The 15,885-nt window shown below is 43.3% G+C and overlaps 1 protein-coding gene across 3 annotated transcripts in view; it reads right to left on the bottom strand.

Moving 5' to 3' along the window:
* Positions 1–15,885, bottom strand: part of Eps8 (EGFR pathway substrate 8, signaling adaptor) — a 180,853-nt gene that overhangs the window by 98,445 nt on the left and 66,523 nt on the right. The window contains exon 1 of one of the 3 annotated variants that reach the window (XM_085687274.2): positions 1,708–1,946. The exons of 1 other annotated variant lie outside the window; for it this stretch is intronic. The gene's annotated coding sequence lies outside the window, so the exon portion shown is untranslated. Of the gene's footprint in view, positions 1–1,707; positions 1,947–15,885 lie in introns of those variants that run through there. One more of the 3 variants, XM_048432468.3, reaches the window with a different exon arrangement.

The following is a 15,885-nucleotide window of genomic DNA, read 5'->3' as shown; positions in this document are numbered from 1 at the left end:
AATGTTTTACATTCCTTTCTCAGAATATACACCGAGTTTAAAGTCCACATGCCATTGACATCTGCCTTAGAATTTGGACAAAAGTTTATAACCAAGATAAAAACAAATCAGACCATAAACATCCCCAGGAGCCTCACCCTCTTTCTGCTCTGCAAGGTCACGTGAGCAAAGACTGGAATGTCTACCGTCTTTAAGGCAAATATGACAGACACTTTACAGGAGAATCAACACATGAGAGAATGCTGTTCAAAAGAACAACACTTAGGGGCTGGGGGCTTCACTCGATGAGTAAAGAGCTTGCCAGGCAGGCATGAAGGCCTGAGTCCAACACGTAATACCCACGTGAAAAGTCAGAGGTAGTAGCATGCACCTGTGATCTTAAGAGGCAGACAAACAGACAGATCCCCGGAACAGACTGGTCAGCCAGTCTAAGAGAACCAGTCTACTCCAGTGAGAGACATCTACAGGAATCTCTGGCCTCTGTTTGTACCGATACCTGCACATGCAGGGGCTCACTATGTACATACAATAACAACAACAACAACCACACATACACAGACACACAGACACACACACACACACACACATACACACACACACACACACCATGGTTTAAAGTGAGAACGTGACTTCCCACTCCACCAGAGTCACTCAGGAAGACACTGACTTTTGCCCTCTGTCAGGAACATTCAGTTACACTATTAGAAGCTAGGCGAGTAATCTCCTTGTTCACCTCGTAGCTAAGAAGGGATTAGATGACTATTAATAGTTGGGAGCCTACAGACTTAAAGCGAATCTTACATGCAAAAGACCTTGATTAACCTATAAATACAGTTTTCACATAGGATCAATCCTAGCTTTGTATTTAACTTCTGGTAATAGAGCAAGAAGAAAAGGTTTTCCTCCAATCAGATGAAGTATGGCAAGCCAATAACCACAAAAGAAAAAGGCACACAGAGGCCTCTACACAGTGACAATCCTGCTTGTCACTAAACTCAAATGCAATACCAAAATACCAAAATTATAAGCTTTGAGAGTTTAAAAACAGCTCTTCTTTTAAAGCTTCCACTAATTGACTATTTAAACATTTGCAAGCTCCATTAATATCAACGGATTTAAAAAACAAAAAATCCAAATACACATATCCAGCTACAGTTTCAGGCCCAAGGAAAATGTTTGTACAGAAATCTGGCCGTGTTCAGTCTATGGGCTCAGAGCCAACAACAACCTATGAAGGTTAAATTTGAGTAATAAGCAAATTTTCATAGTACAACTAACACTGAACAAACAATTCAAATCAGTTAATATTTACAGGATAATCAAGGTGTTTTGCACATAAGATTTACTTTCTGTCTGAAGGTTCCCAACTTAACAGTCATCGGATACCTTCTTAGCTCTGAGGTGAACAGCGAGATTAGGCTCCTGAACTCCACGACTCATGAGAAAGGCCTCTAAATCCACAAGCCTATAAGCGATGAAACAGGGAGGGAAAGAGCAGGATTATGTGGACACCAAGGTACCCCCAAGATTTTACCAGGTTTTGAAGTCAATGGGAATGTCAAAGGGACTTTTAAAAAAAAAACTCTCAAGAGGGCCTAGTTAACCAAAAAATAATACTACCTTTCAGGGTCTACAAACATCTTCTGTAATAAACATGCCTTTGAAACCCCTTATTAGCAAAGAAACTATTCACGAACTCCAACTTACCCTCTCCCCTGAAGTGTCCAGGCAAAACTGCTCCAAGCGATCTTCAAGGCAACAGCTGATAGAGCATCGCTCATTCAGGGCTATGTCAAGTGACCTTTGGTTCGGGCACACGGGGTGGGACTCTGCTTAGGTTTCGGTATTCCGCTATACTCAACAGAGTTTCTCCTTTGGACTCTCCCAGGCCTTAACTAACTAAGACTTCCTCCTCTTCTTAATAAGGAAACAGCTACCACCAAGAACATAGAGTGCTTGCCCAAGGTGGGGAGCCTAACAAAACGGCAAGCAACAATGGGAAGCATTGATCAAGAACTCACTCCGTGGGCTGCACTAAAGTTAGACATGATTACCATGGACACTTCCATACTGGAGAGACAGAGTCTAAGGAACTGAGGGTTACTGAGTAACCCAGGGCGGCGCAGCAGTACGGTGGCATGGTGAGCTAATGAGAAGGGCTTCGCACCAGAACCATGGGAAAATAAACGCAAGCATAACAAAAATGTCTCTAGGGCAGTTGGAGATTTGAGTAAATGGGTAACAGCACTTGCTGCTCTTGTAGAAGACCTGGATTGAGTTTCCAGCATTAAAATTCTACAGTTCACAGTCACCTGGACCTCCAGGGCATGTGACACCCTCTTCTAGGCTCTTAGGGCACTGCGCTCACAAGCACAAAGTCACATTCATACATGCATATCTAAAAACACAATCTTTCCTTAAAAGGAAGGATATGGCTTTACTTATGACAGAGAAAATCATCTAGCGCCATGTCAAGGCTAGATCTAGTGGCCAAAGTGGTACACAGAGCAAACACTGTCAGCTGTGGCTGTGGGGAGCCACAGTCGGCCATTTAAGAACATTCAAGTCTGCATTCAAATTGATAACATGTCTCCTGAAATACTTACTCAAGGAAGTAAAATGATACAAGATTTCTGGCCTTACTTTCCATCCAAACGGTGCACAGCCTCCTCTGCCGCACATAGAGACCCTGGCGCCCTACAGGCTGGTGAGATGGCGAAGCCACTAAGTCCTTGCTGGGCAAGCATGAGGACTTCAGCTGAACCCCCAGAATCTACTCTGCAAAAGTCAGGCAGGAGCTAGATAGGTGGCTCAGAAGTTAAGAGCACTGGCTGTTCTTGCAGAGGAACCAAGGCGGGTTCCCAGCACCCACACGGTACCTCATAATCACTTGTAGCCCCACTTCCATGTGATCCAATGCCCTCTTTTGGCCTCCAAGGGCACCAGGCATACATGCAGTGCACATACATGCATTCGTGCAGGTAAAACACTATACACATAAAAACAAATAAATAAACCTTTTGTGTTTGCTTTTAAAGCCCACTATGATATATACACCTCTAATGACAGCATAAGACAAGTGAGACAGCTGCATCCTTCAGGGTCCTAGGAGCCACCCTCGCCAGATTACCCAAGTCCAGAGCGTCAGATAGCGTAGTGAATAGCAACTGAGGACCAACACCCAAGGCTGACCTATGGCTTATACATACACACATACACACACATACACACACACACACACACACACACACACACACACCTACACATATACAAAACACACAGAAAATAAAGATAGTAAGTAAATAAATAAAAATATATCAATGTCATGTGGAATGTAAAGTTGGGATTAAGACAGTCCATAGAACAGGACCTATTTTGAGGTGCTGTGTTCGCAGCTAAAATATGGTGAGAAGACAGAACAAAGTCCCCCCACTGTCTTGGTCATGCTTCATGAGTGCTTGTCTCTAAGAAATGGGGAAGGCAGAGAAAGGCTACATCCAACCTGTAATATAAGTGTTTTAAAGTGACAAAGCTGAGAAGCTAAAATTTCCCATGCTAGAAATGGAGTCAGTGACAAATGAATCCCTGGGATGTGCCCCAAAGAGCAAGTGTAAAACCATTTCAAAGTGACATAAATGACCATGCATGCAAGAGCAGAACACCCAAACCAAAATAGTCAAAATGCAAAAGTCCCTGGAGAGAAGCATAAAACTTATAAAATAAATAAACATAAAAATAAATAAACTTATAAAAATAAATAAACATAAAAGTAAATAAAGTGGTACACTGTGCTTGAGCACCGGCAGATATGCCCAGCAAACTAATATCCACCTGATTGTGTGATATGAAGATCCAACAAAAGAATAAATTACTAAAGATATGGAAGAAGAAAAAATATAAAGAATAGAAAACAGTGATGTACAAAACCTGAAAAAGTCAGGTTTATTTACAGAACAGTTTGTCTGCATAAAGAAGAGAACATTTCGCACATAAAGCACCAAGTTTTACCAGGTTTGTGTGACATAAAATTGTACTTCTGCACTTAGAACTTTCAAAACAGCCATCAAAGCCACAGCTGAGCTGTCTGGATGAGCTTCCGCCTTCCACGCTTTTCCCTCCACCAGCTCCCAGCTCTTGTCCACTCTGCTCTCCGTTGCCTCATTCCTAGAAGCCGTGGTTCAGCCCAAGGCTAGAGTGCTGCGCCATTCTGACAAGCCTCTAAGGTTCCTATTTAGGAAAGGACTTTATTCCCCAGAAGCTACACACAGATTGCAGCCTTTAGCTAACAGCCTTGGCTTGTAGCCTCTCCCAGCATCAGGTCCTCTTCCCCTGCCCAGCGATGGCTTGTCAGTCACTGAGGGAGGTTGTCATATGGAATATGAAGGCATGGTCCTTTCTTCTGAATGAGGACAGTGGCAAAGAACCGTCCCGGCTTTGTACGTCCACTAGGATTAGATCTGTGTCACTACACAGTAGTCCAATTGACCCCTCACCCTGTAACATTTCCTTCCTTCCTTTCCACGGGATTGATCCCTAGGGCCCTTCTGGATAAACTTCCCATACATTCACGTCTATTTCAAAGTCTGTCCTGGGGAACACAAACCACAACAGAGGGGCTGTAAGGACAACTAACTCACACATAGAGAGAAAGGACCTTTAGAGTCTTGAAAGCAATGTGGAGAACAAGAGAAAGCACTAACATGGTCTCTTTGGTGAGAACAATTTTCAAAGGAGTGTAACAGAGGGCCTCCGAAGTGAACGGAGTACTTGGGGTGCTCAGCAGAACCAAAACATCCCAAGCCAACATCTCAGAGCATGAACACACTTAAGATCTGAAGGAGATCTGAGATGTCACCCCAATTCCAATCCGTCACTTTCAAAATGTCTCACAGGCCCTTCAGTTTGTCAAATGCCAAACAGAAATGGGACTGCAAATTAATTGGCTCAGAGGTTAAGAGTGCTGATCTTGTTGAGGACTTGAGTACGGTGCCCAGAACCCACATCAGGCAGCTGAATCCAGCACCTTCTTCTGGTCTTCACAGGACCTTACCCACAAACACATCTACAAAGACATACAGAAAAACACACATAAAAACAATAATATTTAAAGAAATGGTTTAAACTATATATTGGCAGATTAATAATAATGACCTAGGATCCACCCACTGGCATTAAAGTGATAAAATCCTGGTACATTTTCTGCCTCTGAGTCAGCAGGAAGTAGTGAGTGATGTTTTAGTGGCGGATGAGAGTGGTATATAGCTGTCCTTGTCATGAATACTAATAAAACACAGAGGCAGAGACCATTGGTAACCACGCCTTTGTGGACTCAGAAAGCTAACATAGACAAACAAACAAAGCTCATGGTATTTCTTGACTCCCTTATCTTTCTTATAAACAAGACTGCTTACTGGAAGACATCATATGCGATATTACTTACTTGGAATGTCACAGGTTTGGTTACTGAAGGTTTCTTTTCCTTCTAGAAAGTATTGGAAGCTGAATACACGCACCTTTACTGGTAACCTTGTCTACCTCCTCCTCAGCAACTGTATTATAGAGACACACAAGATGACTACAGTATGACAAAGCAACTGAAACCATCACATCAAAATGACTGGAGGCCAATTACAAGTGATATTAAGACAGTCAAGCAGACATAACCGGATATCAACATGTAGAAGAATGAAAACAGACCCATATCTATCACCATGCACAAAACTCAAGTCCAAATGGATCAAAGACCTCAACATAAAGCCAGCCACACTGAACCTCAGATAAGAGAAAGTGAGAAGCACACTTGAACACATTAGCACAGGAGACCACTTTCTAAATAGAACCCCAGCAGCACAGTCACTGAAAGAAACAATTAATAAATGGGACCTCCTGAACTGAAAAGCTTCTGTAAAGCAAAGGACATGGTCAACAAGACAAAACGGCAGCCTACAGAATGGGAAAAGACCTTCACCAACTCCACATCAGACAGAGGGCTGATCTCCAAAATATATAAAGAACTCAAGAAATTGGTCATCAAAAGAACACATAATCCAATTAAAAAAAAAAACGGAGTACAGACCTAAACAGAGAATTCTCAACAGATGAATCTGCAATGGCTGAAAGACACTTAAGGAAATGTTCAACATCCTTAGTCATCAGAGAAATGCAAAGCAAAACAACTCTGAGATTCCATCTTACACCTGTAAGAATGGACAAGATCAAAAACACTGATGACAACTTATGCTGGAGAGGTTGTGGGGAAAAGGAAACACTTCTGCATCACTGGTGGGAATGCAAGCTGGTACAGCCCCTTTGGATGTCAGTGTGGTGATTTCTCAGATAATTAGGAAACAACCTACCTCAAGACCCAGCAATACAACTTTGGGGTATATATTCAAAGGATGTTCAATCGTACCACAAGGACATGTGCTCAACTATGTTCATAGCATCATTATTTGTCATAGCCAGAACCTGTTAACAAACTAAATACCTCTTGACAAAAGAATAGATAAGGAAAATGCAGTACATTTACACAATGGAGTACTACACAGTGGGAAAAAATAATAACATCTTGAAATTTGTGGGCAAGTGGATGGATCTAGAAAATATCATATTGAATGAGGTAACCCAAACACAGAAAGACAGATATCATATGTACTCACTTATAAGTGACTTTTAGACATAAAGCAAAGAAAAACTAGCCTACAATTCACAATCCCAGAGAACCTAGACAACAATAAGGACCCTAAGAGAGACATACATGGGAAGTAGAAAAAGACAAGATTTCTTGAGTAAATTGGGAGCATGGGGATCATGGGAGAGGGTAGAAGGGGAGGGGAGAGGAAGGGAGGAGATTGAAAAAAAATATATAACTCAATAAAAACAATAAAAAAGAGAACAAATTTAAGGAATAATGATACTTCAAAAAGCCGTAGGCGACAAATGAAAAATCCAGGGCCAGGTATTTAGGACACTCCCCAAGCTCCTAGTGGGGATGCCCCAGGCACATCCTCAAAGCGATACATTCTGCTCCCACTGCTCTTGGTTGCCCAGCAGAACGCTGTGTTAGGACCCGATTACTGAAGACACCACACATTTTGGTCAAGAACATGGAGGTACCAAGCTGGTACTGACGAGGGAGGGCCCTTCCTGGTGACCAGCTTTCACAGTGGCAGGAGTGATGCCAGTCGCTGGTGGGGAGGGTGGATCACCAACAGGCTTCCCCCCTGTGAGCCCTGTAGGCTGTAGTAATGACTTGCGAGGTAGCAGAGCTCACAGACTCAACAGTGGTCTGTCACAATTTTATCTTCAACTGGAAAACATTGTTTTAAACAGTGTTTATCTTTCTCTATATCATCTTTCTTCCATAAATCAAAAGTATGTTGTACCTTAGTATTTACAGGTTCTTTTCCTAAATGAATCAAGAGCACGGAGACACTTCTGAAGTAATCAGAGTACAGCTATGCCAGGGAGTTTCACAGCTGTCCCGAATGGTTTCCGTTACCTAGTCCACATTCAATTCAATGTCATTTTTTTTAACTTAACATAACAAGTCCTTAAAAAAAAAAAACCTTAGAATTCATAAAAATTTAAAAAAAAAGTCCAGCAGAATGGATGGACAATGCCTACACACCCTTTGAGCAGGACAAGCACAGCCTCCCTTTTCCCTCCTGGGGGTCTGGTCCTAGTTAACCACTGTCTCTCACTACCTCTTCCCTCACTTCACTACCTGCTTTGTCTTCTCTAACCTTAGGGGCCTGTGGTGTTGCTGGAGGTGGGGTGGGTGGGGGGGAGTGCTGGCTGCCCAGTCTGATTGCCTTAGATTGAATTCCCACACTCACATGGTAGAAAGAAAACTGGCTCCTGAAAATGTCCTGAGTGGCCTTCGCATGCCACGATGCACAAGCATCCACATACATGCACACATGTATGCACGCACAGAGAATAAAGCAGAGTTAAAAAAAAAAAACAAATTTCTAATTCTCATCCCACATTAAAACCTCTTTGGACGGCACTGAGAAACTGAGGCGCAAATAAAATGAAAGAATAAATGTAAAAGGAGTTTCGAGGAGAGCCTCACCATATACTTGCCAGCTTTCAATGTTATGCAAACTACCTAACTCACCTTAGGTAGCTGACCAATAAATCAAATGCCACCTATCTGAAGATAAACGGATATCCAATACAAGTTACAAATGGAGAGAATCATCTCTAGCTAGGAATACAGTACAGACATAAAAAAGAACAAACACATATGGCATAAAAATAAGAAGAACCAATATGTTCATATAAAAAGAATAGACAAGTCACAATGGCTTTGGAGCTAGGGTTTTGTCGCAGAACCCGAATTGAAGGTTTCTGGTTATATTTACATACATTAATATACAGACTCCAGGAGGAAAACCGTAATTCAGCAATCTGCACATTATTCAGAAGAGTGAAACCATAATTAAATCTTTGTCTACAGAAAGCATGAGACTGGTAAGTTACAAAGACACTGAGGAAGATGAACTGCAAAGTCACACGGCCACACATAAGTGAACAGGATGGTAGTTTCGCCTCTGCAGAGAAATCCAGTGTAAAGTGAGTTGAGGACTTTAAAGCCACCTTCGACCTTAGAGTCACAGTACACCTCCAGCAAGCTAGGGGGGCCTCGTGGAGCAATTTCATCTAGAATTCAGCAACTCTTTAAGTGGAGAAAATGAAGGAGAAACCAATGCCTTGCTCCCATCTGTGTGCCGTGGCTACAGCAGGTCAGAAAGTAGAGGCTCAGCACCAGCAAGGCTGCGTTTATGTCAGAGATCTGCAACCTTGGGGAAACGGCGGTGCCCTCTACCAGTTTCCACTCCTCTCCTGCAATGTGATGCTGGTTGGTAAGCCTTACTGAGCGCTAACACTCTAAGACATTTTCTCAATTCAATTTTGAGAAGAGAAAATCTGCTCCATTAGATTTTGTGATAAACGCAGTAATGGTTGGCAATTTTACTCTCTTCAACAAACTGTAATTTTTCAAGGGGAAAAAAATGAAATACCCAAATACTCTGAAAGCCAGAGGCTGGAGGAAGAAAACGCATGAGGAGAATACGTATAAATTCACCTCAGAAACGGTCAAATAACCCTTTTCACAGACCCTCCCGTTTCAGCTGAGAATGTCCCTTTAAACAGCCTCTAATGAAACAGGCCGCATACAAAGGACTTCTGAGAGGAGGAAAATGAAAGCTTCGGGGACACGGTATCACAGTTTCCCTGCCCGTTTCCTTTCATGTTCTTCAGCTCACTGGACACAGAGGATGGCCGTGTCCCTGCAGCTGGCTCAGGGAACGCACATCAAAGGAACCACAGAACTGCCCATGTTAAATCACATGTTTAACACGATCATTTTAAATGCATCCTTTCAGCAAAATGTTAAAGGCGTTTAAACAATGATAGATGTTCTGACTTTGGCCCATCAAAATCGAAGTGCTCTGAGGCCCTAACCAGATTCTGGGGAGCGGAGGCATCTACACAGGTTAGCAAAGCCGCAGTATTTTTACCTCAACACTCATCCAGTCAGAAAGGTGTCACATTAGCTGCACAGTGACCGCTAACCTCTTCTGTCTACAATCATGTGCTTGATAGCACTGGAAGGGAAGCAGGAGAGGAAGAGAGAGGAGGCAGGTTACTGAATACAAAAGGGGCCTGTGCGTGCTGGTGGGGTTATCCTAGCAAGGGGGGGGGGAGAAAAAGAGGAGGAGGAGGAGGGGGAGTCAGGCAAAATGCCCAAGCTTAATTTCAAACCACAAACCAATTGAAGCACTGCAAAATATCGTTCTGTAGATTCACTCGTTTCAACAAGCAAACACCATGCACATGGTCTTGAAACATTAAGCCGGGTAGTGTTGAAATAAACAAAGCAAAACACCTGCTTTCAGAGTCATAATCTAGATAAAGTTGTGTCACTAGTTGCTGGGACAATACAACTCAAGCCATCCTTTGAAAATAAACCCTGCCATTAGATCTGCACATCAAATGCTCCTTGAAGCTTGTGTGTTACTAATAAATAGGGAGTCAGAGAAGGCTTAAATCAGGGAAGCCAAGTTGGCAGCACAACAGGGCTGTCGCCCGAAAGAAGACAGAACACAGGAGGGCTGAAAAGCGGCAGGGTTTCTCTGGAGACCACGCCACCATATTTGCTCAGGCAGCAGCAGGCAGTTAAACTTGGCCGGAAGTTAATATGGTGAAGACTTCCTGAGATCAAAATATTAAACATCGCTTTCAAGTTCATTTGGGGGAGATAAAATGGTGACTCTTCCACCCAACTGCCCATCTTGGTTAGCTTGTAGACCCAAGACCTTATGGGGAGCCTTGTGTTTTGGATGTTGAGTGATTATGTGTTCATGTGTGTCGGTGTTTGAGGAGTCTAGGGGTCAATGCCAGGTGTTCTCAATCCTTCCTCCACATTGCTTAAAAAAGGGGGGGTGGGGTGGCAGATAAAAAAGACAGTGGGGCTGTCTTTTATTTCTTATTATGTTTGAGTATTCTAGTCTTTCTTGACATAACAGAAATGTTTTATAACTTAAAATCAAAATCTTGACCATGAATTAGTCCATCAATCCTCAGACTTATGAACTTTGAGAATTTGATGTCAACAGTCACTCTTTTATAGTAATTTTTAAATGTCATCAAAATATGTCTTTTTTACCATTAGTTGAATGTAAAATTTGGAGATTTATAGATTAGGTAAGAAAGGACAAGTTTGCTTTTTTGAAAATGGATAAGCTCGGTCAAAGTTGCTGTGTCTTTAAATACTAATGGAGGCATTGATCCAAATCGCAATAATTCTATTTTAAACTGTGGCTGCCCACTGCTACGATGTAAGTACTTATTAAATGGCCACTGTGGATTTTTAAGAAGGCTTTTCTTTGGTTCCATGCGCACTTATGGAACACCCACACAACTCTCTTGGCAACACTGCGCTGTGCAAGGTGGTGTGCTAACAGACAGCACAGTATGGAAAGAATGCAGACTGCTTCCTTCTTAAAAGCCTACCAATCTTCTACGTTCTTTTCTCCAAAGGCTTAAAAAATAACATAAGCGCATGAAAATCATCTCTCTCCAGTTCATTTTCAGTCACTTTGACTCATGACAATGAAATAAGACTCACCATCACAGGTGACCACCCATAACTCAGTATTCCCGTGGGACATGCTCTTTTTAAACATACTTCGTTTACGGTGAGGCAAATATTAGTCTCTACTCCAGTGGGTTAGTGCTGTCCTCATCGGAGTAAATCTACGGAAGGTGGTAGATCTCCTCTGCTGGGCAATTAAGGCAATTTCGGTTCTTCTGTGGAGACTTTCAGGAACCCCACAGCACTGCTGAAAATCACAGAGGGTTCAAAAGAAGATGTGCAAACTGGGCGGGGAGTGTGTGTGTGTGTGTGTGTGTGTGTGTGTGTGTGTGTGTAAGCGCAAGCGTGAGCCTTTAATCCCAGCACTCAGGAGGCAGTGACAGGCGTGTCTCTGTGAGTTCAAGGCCAGACTGGTCTACAGAGCAAGTTCCAGGACAGGCTCCAAAGTTACATAGAGAAATCCTGTCTCGAAAAAAAAAAAAAAAAAAAAGCATGTGTGAGCACACATCTTGAGTATACACAGTACTTTTCTTTTCATTATTTATGTGTGCATGCGTGCATGTGCGTGTGTGTCAAGGCATTGCATTGCTAGTCAGTTCTTCACCACTGAGCTACATCTCCATCCCCACATTTCAATTATTCTTAACACTCATATACTTGGCCTTATAAAAGATTACAAAGAAGGGTTGTTATGTGATGGCCTTTAGTCACATAGCAATTCACGCATTATGCAGCCCTGACTTTGGTCATTAGATATGTAATCACAACAGCCCTGATTCATCACTTTCCAAGACGAGATGGGCGAGGAAAAGCACAGCTCCCTTAGTGAAGATGGGTTTATTGTATATTTATCTCATAGGCATCCTAAGCGTTTGCTGAGATTGTCCTATGAGTGGGATGACTGCTGTAGTAACAAGACATGGGATCGCCCTTCAGGCTAACCAAAAACACAGACAAAAAGACACAGAGAGAAGCACACAAACAGCATGGGAACACTGAGCAGAATAAAGAGCCAATGAAGCACCAGTCTGATGGAATTGTATTTAGACGTAAAGCTGGAGAGATGGTCCAGTGCGCTTTCTTCTCTTCCAGGAGATCCAAGTTCAGCTCAGCACTGACACCCAGCAGCTCACAACCACCTACACCTACAATCCAGCTCCCTTATACCTCCAAGGGCATGGACACATGTGGGGCCCACGCATGAATACACACACACACACGCACGCACGCACACACACACACACACACACACACACACACACGCACGCACATACACACACGCACGCACACACACACACGCACACACACACACATACACACACACACACACACACACACACACACACACACACCTACAAATAAAACACTAGGATAAAATCTTCCAATAAAGAAAGGTAAAGAAATTGACACTTAGCATTGTGACCAATGACATCAGTCTCAGCCAAAAGACCCAGAAATTTGGAGTCATCCAAGGAGCTACCTAGTGAGATCCTGTCTCAAAGAAGGAGGAGAAGGAGAGGGTGAGGAGGAGCAGACAGTAGAAGTGCCTTTAGCACAATGGTTACTGAGAACTGGTCATGAAGCCAAAGTGGACCATCAAGTTGGCCTCAGGAAGCCAACTGTCTCCTCCTGTAAGCTTAGGAAGGCACTGTAGGGAGTTGGTATCTGATTATTTCCCAACAGAAACCAAAACACTGGAGATGGGGGAAGGCTTGGGAAGGTGTTTCATACGAAGGACAAAGAACCTACACAGAAAAGTGCATGAACAAGAACAATGGCAAGGACAGGAACTGCCAGTGACAGGCTCCAGAGGAGAGGGACCTGGAGTTTCCCTCCTCTTTGTAGGGATAGTTAAGTCTGCCTCTGTGATGTCAGCGCAGAGAGCCTTACAAGCAGAGCCCTGAATGAGGCAACACAGACTCAACACACCTAAGACAGCTGCCTAAGTTCCAGGGACATCCTGAGTGATGGCCCACAATGATGACACCAGCCAGATGGTTTACAAAAATGATCCAGAAGCTAGCTGTGGTGGCACATGCCTATAGTCCCAGTACATGGGAAGTGGAGGTGGGAAAATCAAGCGTTTAAGACCACCTCTGCCTACATAGTGAGGCCAACCTGGTTTTTAAAAGACCCTGTCTCAAAAAACAAAAAGTGTTAAAAATTCAAAAAGTGGGGGGAGGGCCAGGTTTGGCCAAAAGCCTAAATTTCTGACTCTTGAGAAACAGTCCTTTGTGCTGATGCTGCCTTGGGTAACGATGACATCACATGGTCATCCTGGATATAGAAATAATTGCTGCGTTCCATGGATGATGCAGAAGTGAAGGTAAAGGTGACTAGTGTCCATGACGCAGCACGGGAAATAGGAAAGCCACTGTGTGTGCTCTGAGTTACAAGCCGGAGGAGATGTGTCACATCCACAATGGGCTAATAGAGACAGACTTTTGGGGAGACAACAATGACTGGAATTCAGAGGGTGACATTTTTCAGAGTTCAAAGTTCACCAGCTCCCTTAAATCACCGTCACGCCCAGTTTTTTAACTTGTTCGGTTCACTCTGAGTCACCCTTCAACAGCCACACCTGTACTGATGAAGTTCCCCATGCCACCTGCGGCTCCCGGATTATCCGGTGTCTGTGTGAATAAAAATCAAGGGGTCTCCGCAGCTTAGCTGTACCACCAGTGAGACCTGGCCAGGTAGCTCTCACTTTGGCAGATGGGATGAACACATCTCCCAAACTCAAGAGTTTATTTTGTCCTCTCGGAGGCCTGGTCTTACTTCTCACGCCTCTCATTGTTACGTCCTATTTTAACGTGCGTTTTAATGTTGCACACATAGACTTTAAAGCCACTGACTCACTAGCGCAGCTTATATAAACACAGTAAAGCAAAAACTTCGGTGTTGACTCATTAAAACAAAGAATGGGCAATCTAGTTTCCTGTCTCAAACGCCACTGGCAGCCTTTATTTGCTTCTCCCATAAGGCTTCTACAAAGAAGAGCAACTCTGTATCAGCTGTGGGGAACGACCATTCTCTACCAGGTCTGAGCTGCTAGGAACCACGGGACGTGTGAAGCTCCTGCGAGTTGCCACTGAAAAGAAATCATCAAGGAATTAAAAGCACTGGCACAGCTAGGTCTTCTAAATCGCTAGCCTGGCCCTCTGCCTCCTTGCTCCTTAGTGATGGAAATTTAGCTGTTGCCCAAAGGGTGATCAACGGGTAATAAGAAAACACAGGTGACCCAAGCCAGGAGAATCGGGCCAACTCTAAACTGGGCAGATAATTCATCACTATGGTAACAAGCTCAGAAACAGACACAGAATTCAGCTCACAGGCACCATTTTGAAACCAGGAAGTGAAGTGTGTGTGTGTGTGTGTGTGTGTGTGTGTGTGTGTGTGTGTGTGCAATTCGCACAGTACCCTGGGCCAAAGTACAGACAACCCGGGAGGTGAAGGTGAAGAAGTGAAGAACCACAGCAGTGACCCTCTAACAATCCAGGTCCTGATAGGTGACTGGCTTCTTACTAGAAAGACTCTTGGAGTGTTCCTTGGGAGCACCCTACTGGGTGCTATACTAATCCTCTGAACTTGAGGGGGGTTCTGGAGGGTCAGCATTGCTCTCAGCACCAGGCAGGATCCTTCCAAGGAGAACATATCACTTCTTACAAAAGCACCAAGCCCAAGGACACTGCTTCTCCTGTTTGCATTTCAGTCCAGTGAATTTATTCTGATTCTGAAACACAATGTTTAATATCTGAAATTCCAGGGAGGTGATCACTTCGGCTGCAGAGATGGTGCACACGGAAATGCTCAATGTATGGTGTATTTGTTTACCAGGCTTTGAAAGTCAATTGCAAGTAAATAAAAATGTGCTGGAAACACGCAGCTAGGAAAACAAAACAGACGCCGCTCAGAATGGAAGAAACTGGCACAAATCTTATTTCCTTCAGCATCTCGCCCCAGGTGGAATACACTCCACTCATGACAAATTCCTAGTGTACTCCTAGTATTCTGTTTGTGAGAGGTTTTGTTAAATATTAGTTTCAAATGTGTTTATTTTGTGTGTGTGTGTGTGTGTGTGTGTGTGTGTGTGTGTGTAAACACACAGGTAAGGCATACACATGGAGGTCAGATGACAACTTGCTGACTCTTTGAAGGAGTTCTTATTTCTCTGTCATTTCTGAGGTATAATTTTGCTGTATATCAAATTCTATGCCACCAGTTTGTGTTTGGTTTGATACTACAGAGCCCTGCTCCTCAGAGCTTCTGAAAATGGAGGTATGAAATTCTCACCCCATCCTTCTAAAAGTATCATTGTCTCCTATCCTCTGACTCTGTTCAAGAGCTTCTCTTTGGGTACATTCTTCCTGTACCTTGAAGAATGCATGCTACCTGTGGATGCTAGGCCGCCTCCCCCTGCTTGATGACAGCCATTGATTTGGGGAAACTCTCAGCTATTTCAATTTCAAATGTTTCTTTGACTCTTTCTCATATTTTCATTATACGTGGGTGTGCCTCTCTGGGTGTCTCAAAGTTTTAGACATTCTGCTCAATATTGTTTTTTCACTTCTCTCCTTGCTTCTCAGTTTGGAAAGTTTCCATTTCCTTCTTCAAGTCCAAAGATTCTTTCTTCAGCTTCAAGCAGGCTATTTCTGGAAGCAAAGGAGTCAAAGGCACAGGGCATTTCTGATACAGCATTTTTGTTATTTCTAACACAGCTTTAATTTTATCCTACAGATCTGAGTAATTTGGTATATCCTGCTTTCATTTGAATTTGG

The sequence above is a fragment of the Myodes glareolus genome, chromosome 3 (genome assembly GCF_982192425.1).
Source record: "Myodes glareolus chromosome 3, mMyoGla1.1, whole genome shotgun sequence".
Classification (NCBI taxonomy): Eukaryota; Metazoa; Chordata; class Mammalia; order Rodentia; family Cricetidae; genus Myodes; species Myodes glareolus.
This window is presented reverse-complemented; position numbering and strand designations above follow the sequence as displayed.